Source organism: Schistocerca cancellata, chromosome 3 (genome assembly GCF_023864275.1).
Source record: "Schistocerca cancellata isolate TAMUIC-IGC-003103 chromosome 3, iqSchCanc2.1, whole genome shotgun sequence".
NCBI lineage: Eukaryota > Metazoa > Arthropoda > Insecta > Orthoptera > Acrididae > Schistocerca > Schistocerca cancellata.
In genome coordinates, this window is record NC_064628.1 from 300,937,901 (window position 1) to 300,943,900 (window position 6,000).

The 6,000-nt window shown below is 41.5% G+C and overlaps 1 long non-coding RNA gene across 1 annotated transcript in view; it reads right to left on the reverse strand.

The window, feature by feature from the left end:
• LOC126175003 (uncharacterized) overlaps positions 1-2,951 on the reverse strand; it is a 355,761-nt gene extending 352,810 nt beyond the window's left edge. The window contains exon 1 of the long non-coding RNA XR_007535508.1: positions 1,267-2,951. This is a non-coding gene — a long non-coding RNA (uncharacterized LOC126175003). The remainder of the gene's footprint in view (positions 1-1,266) is intronic.
• Between the last annotated feature and the right edge of the window lie 3,049 nt (positions 2,952-6,000).

Sequence of the window (6,000 nt, forward strand, 5' to 3'; positions counted from 1 at the left end):
CGCGCCGGTGATGTTTTGGCGAGGTGGTCGCGCTGCCGGTGTGTGCGGCAGGTCAATGAACAGCTGGCCAGCCACCAGCTAGCACACGAGCCTCGGCGGCGCGGGGCGTGTTCCCTCTGGCAGTAGCCTGGGCCAGCCGCCTCCACGTCTGCACGCACCAGAAGCGTGGGCGCAGCTCTCTTGCCTCTCAGTACTGTCCGGTAACTTGACTACGGTCTCTAATTGTACCCGCACTTTCCTACAGGATGCCCTGTAACAACTAGCAAATAATGTCTCACGCTCAGATAAAAAGCAAATAATATATGAACTAGCAATAACTGGAAACGCCACTGTCATAGTACTAATGCAACTGCCGCTACCAAACTAGGCAGTCACCGACTGTTAAACAACAAAATTTCCTACAGATACTAAATGTGTATGTGAACAGCTGAGCATATTTCTAGAAATGTAGCTAGTCTCGAAATTTATTTTTACCTTTTTAAGGCATGTCCTGTTTGTATAAAAATGTTTCAAAAACAAATTATATGTTTTTAAAAAAAAAAAGTTACTATGAGACGCGGTATTGAAATGTTGATCGAGACTCGATCACTTACTTTCAAACAATTTTTGTTACCAGGATTTTATATATTATATATATTTTAGCTATAGAATGACTACTTACTGAGTAAGGTCATATGTTTCCTTAAGTGGCCTATTTACCATTTGTAATTTAAACGCAAACACTTATGTGTCCTGATCATTTTAGCACCTAAGCTAGTTACTGGGGTCGCAATGAACTCCATAAAACATTTGTCCCATACCACAGCAGAGAATTATTTATGGGCTAAAGTAGTAGCTTTTTTTCCTTTGGTTTTATCGTAGAAAATTCAGGGTTAAATTCACATTTCGTTAATGGAGTAAACATTGATTAGAACATAGCAGTTTTTTTCTGACTATAGGGGCTATTCCTTTTTAATTGCTCGTATGATACTGTTTAAATTACATTAAAAGTTAGTTTTAAGGGTATTGTTTGAAAGAGAGTAAGCCTTTTATATATATGTTTTTTTCTGGGGTAAACCTAAAAGCGGGGAAGGCGCGTGAAGCCCTGCCGAGGCGTACGCCTAGCGCCAGTGTTACCATGCGAGCCGCGGCAGGGACACGCGCCACGCGTTATTTGCTCAAGGAGAGGCTAGTGTGTCGTGGGGTCACGTGGGGAGAGCGAGCGAGCGAGCGAGCGCGCCAGCAGGCCGCTGTCGGCGAGGCGCAGCGCAGCGCGCGGTCACTGACCTCCAGGGCAGCCGGCGAGGCGCAGGCCGCGCGGCCGCACCGACAACCTCCGCTCACCGGCTCCCACCGTTTTCGGGAGCTCTGCCGTGACGTAGGAGGGAGGAGGGGGAGGAGGAGGAAGAGAGGGACAGGGAGACGGACAGCGCAACGCACGCGCGGCTCAGCTGTGCCAAAAGCGCGCAGCGCCCTGCAGGTGCGCGGGATCGGGGTCGCCCCCCACCCCTGGCCGTCCCTAGCTACACACATACCACCTGGTCGACTGGGACGCGCTGCCCTCGATACGGAAGTGCCCGGCGCAATCCGAGCTGCGCACGGAAATTTTTTTACGGGGAGCCTGACAGTTTTTTTAAAAAATGTTCAACATAGCTCATGAGCTTGTCAGTATCGCAGCGGATCCTATCTCTATAACTGACGAGCTAATGTATAATCTTTAGAAAAAAAAAGCGTTAGACCTGCCTATGCAACATTACAAAATACCCTGAAAACCACTCAAGCAGGTTTACTGATGAAGTTCTATTAATTACCCAGGGGAGTATCACACGATGTCACAATTTCCATAAATATTCGTGTACAAGGTGCACGGTTAGTGTCTAAAGAACTCATCTGAACTCCCCGATACGAACTGTATCAATCGTAGCCATCTCAATCCCGGTATCTTGCAAAACTGTCGTCAGGCTGAAAGTACGGGAAATTCATCTTTCGCATTTCCGTGTTGTATTTTACTTCCAGTAGCTGCTCTCCCACAATGACGTGACCCCACTAAAGAAAAAAAATAGGCTTCGTCTTTTTTTTAAGATTCGGTTTTTATAATCACTGCCACAGTATACATATAATTATTTTTATTTTATTCTGGCCCTGACTCGCAGAGCAATACTGCTTATATTTTTGACTGCCCATGGGAATTGTGTTACCTATTACCACACAGCCTTTGTCCTTTGATAAACACGTTTATATATTGTTTCCTTCTCTCTTGTTTTCTCTCTGCCACGCGCGAGCGTACTGATATTTGTAGCAGAGAGAGAAGTGTTGTTAACCAAGGAGCGGGGGAAAACGAACTCCCCAGTGCTATTGTCTCAGTTAACCATTAACCCCGCTCCGTTGCTGTATCTGTTTACACGAGTTTGTGAAATGTAATCAAAATTAGGTACTTAAAGTAATAAAAAAAAACGTTGGAAGGCACCGCAATGTATATTTCACTGTATTTTGATAGGTGTCCTGTTACGGTGATGTTAACTCTTAAAAGTCTGGTTTTTGTTGTAAAGAAATTGGAACGAAGATATTGATACAGTTTTATTCGTAGTAGTCCTAGTCACTTCTTATACTCCATTGTACGCCATACGATAAGTGGAAAGTTGGCTCTGAGCTCGGAGGTGCGATGTTCGCGAGGCGATAGCAGCAGCGGCTTACCTGTCGAGTTGTGTTTGCTAGAAAGTACTGCCTAGCCGCTGTTGCGCAACCGCCTCTCTCAAGGTGAACCGTATTTAATGTCACACTACACCGATTTATATCAGCAGAATATCGCGCCTCCGGTTCTGCGTAATTTAACTGCCATAAATATTGCTTACAATTAATATTATTTTTATTTGTCCATTGCGTGTTTTATGTAAAGAGACAAAGGTTATTTCTATGAAATAATCAAGAATGTATGTTTTTTTTATTTGTAAGTGGAAATAAATTTTTTACGATTACGTGTAAAATTCATCTTTTTTCTGAGTTTTCACTGTGTTCCAATATATGTGGACTAAGCATCAAAATAATTGGGAGTGAACTTACATAATTGGCTAACAGTAGCTACTTCTGAAGCTATGAACAGTTTTGCTCAAGACATATATAGTGTGGTCTTTACTCATTGCAAGGTATTTTGTAGCAAGTCAAACACTGATGACCACAGAGATTTGCTGAGAAGAGTATTTACGTGTTCCTACCTATTCCTGTTTATTCCACCTTGCAGTGCAAAAAATTTCCAAAGATATGAGTACATTTTTCTGGCAATACTTGATACTTATTTTTCTTTCATGTATAAGAAACCTTCGAAAAAATGATCATTTGCTCAACATATTTAAGAAAACAACATTTCAAAGATTTTTAAATATGGTGTTTCGTTCATTAACGCTTTATGAACAGTTATATCACACCTTACTATAGACCAGAAAAAAATTAAAAGTGGTTTCTTTGTGGTGCAATGTAACATTAGATTTTTTCAGTCACACTACAATACAATATGGTGAATTCCAACACTGTGAGATGCTGTTTGATTTTTGTGCAATGTTAATGTAACGTAAACACAAAGATGCTTCAAAGATTACACAGGCTGCAGAAATTCATGACCATATGTAGGTATGAGAGGCGCCGACAGCACGACAAGGGCGAAAGTTCGCATCAGCTGCCTCTAGTGACGTCTACATCTCGCCTTTCCACTTGCTCAAGGAGTTTCCTTGAAATTACTCTCTGTGCGGTTTTGCACGCGGAGGCTGTTATGTAGGCTCTCCTTGTACTGAAGGACACAGAAAATTACAAATCGTTAGCAAGACGATTGATAAATTTCTTATGCAGAACTCTTTAACAGCATACTGATGCAACAACACTTGCTATTACCGTAAATTTACAAGGCACAGTATTGAGATCCTACTAGCAACATTCTGAGACACATACACGTATACATAATCACTTAAGCTCAGGATAATTGCATAACTAATACTTCTGAAATGGACTTCTCCTTAGAAAGTTTCTTACGCTATAGTATAACGAGGAGAGCAAACTGGTTTCCGGTATACATACAGTAGCTACACTACTTCAAAAACACTACATTCACTTGCAGCTGTCACCTTTAGCCAAGTCTGAAGAAACTTCAACGCCACCGAGATGTAACCTACAGACGCAGACTTCCAAAATATCATGGTAAGTTGGTGAAAGAAAGCAAGAAAGAAAACATTTAAAAAAGATGAAATCTCTTGAACTCTAAAGCTGTTGAAGTAAATGTTACATTTGGTCCAGTTACTCCCCATATTTCTCTTTATTATTACGGTTACAAACTACAGCCATCGAAATTATGAAGATAAACTTTATTAATTAATGGGAACACTGCAATAAGCCACATTTCTTTTTAGTTAAAACTGAAGAATCGAAACAGCTTCCGTTTACAATTCCTCAAAAACATTTGCTCAGGTTTATTATCATTGCTCAAAGATTAGAGAGGCACACCATGGGAGTGATCTATAGATCTATAGAAAAAAGTACACTTACAACTATATGGCAGGTATTGTATTGTGTGTAAACAGCTACAATCTTTGCTAATCAAAGGCATTCAGGTACTGAATGTAAAACAGAAAAGCTGATAGCAACTCTCTCAGTTATTAAGGTGATGACTCGCAAGTTTGCTGCTATCGTGTTGTATCATAGCCCTATTTGAGATAAATTTCCGAACAATGGAGAGGTAAAAGTCTTTCTACGTACCAGACGTTTTAATTTCGAGGTTCTATTACGAGAATGTAACTTGTCAGTTATGGAAACTAATCATTGTTTTCAAGTAGCTTCTGTAACGATACGAGGCGCCGTGTCCGCATTGTGTACAGACTACGTACAGATCGTACTATTTAATACAGCATGTCCATGTGCATTGGTACATAAAGAACGTTACGGAGCCGCTAACCTCGCTATTGTTCCCCCTCCCCCCCCCCCCCCTTACACACACACACAATAAAGGAACTAGTTGCTAAGATACACACATGTATTTGTTTACTTTCGTGTCATATAAAAAAAATGGTTCAAATGGCTCTGAGCACTATGGGACTTAACATCTATGGTCATCAGTCCCCTAGAACTTAGAACTACTTAAACCTAACTAACCTAAGGACAGCACACAGTACCCAGTCATCACGAGGCAGAGAAAATCCCTGACCCCGCCGGGAATCGAACCCGGGCGTGGGAAGCGAGAACGCTACCGCACGACCACGAGCTGCTGACTGTGTCATATAAAAACAATACGTAGTAAATGGAGACAAACTGTTATGCGTGAAGCTGATTGCACTGTGTGTTCAGCCAATAGAGCCAGCGGGAAGTATGCATTGATGCCGTCACTGAAGTTTGAAGGTCAACGTCCGTAGCAGCATATGACATGTTTTGGGGTGAGACAGGACCAACTACAGGATTTGGTTTTGCATCTGAGGAACATTTACACATTAGTATCAGACAGGTCGTTGAGACGTACTAATGACAGCTTTCTGGTCGGCGCAAAGCTTTAACATGGTCGCAGATATCTTCATTCCATTAAGTGAGTGGTGCACAGTACTTTGTGGTGACTTCTCTTTGTTGCATCTATGTTTTAAAGAAGAACGTCACCCACTTGTTTGTGTGATTGACTTGCAAAATATAAGGTAGAGACAGGACGAACAACCGGAGGCCATCTAACAGCACATGTTTTACGCACTTCTAGAACAGCTTCAGCACGACGTATAATTGTGTAGACCACGACCTAAAAAGTACCAGCCTAGTAGTATGGATGTAGAAAAGAAAAAAAAAACAAACGCATGACTCTCTGTAGTCTTTATCAAGTGATAACTGTTGCGTTTCCTGGCAAGTTTTGTCAGCTAGTGCATCTTAACGTATCAATGAAAAGATCCCTAATTGCGTTACACTTCGATAACTTGAAATACATTCCGTTTACTTACAGTGCAAATACAAGTTGTTCCACAAAAGTAAATTTATTGTCAGTTACTGCAAAAAAAGTTTAGGTTT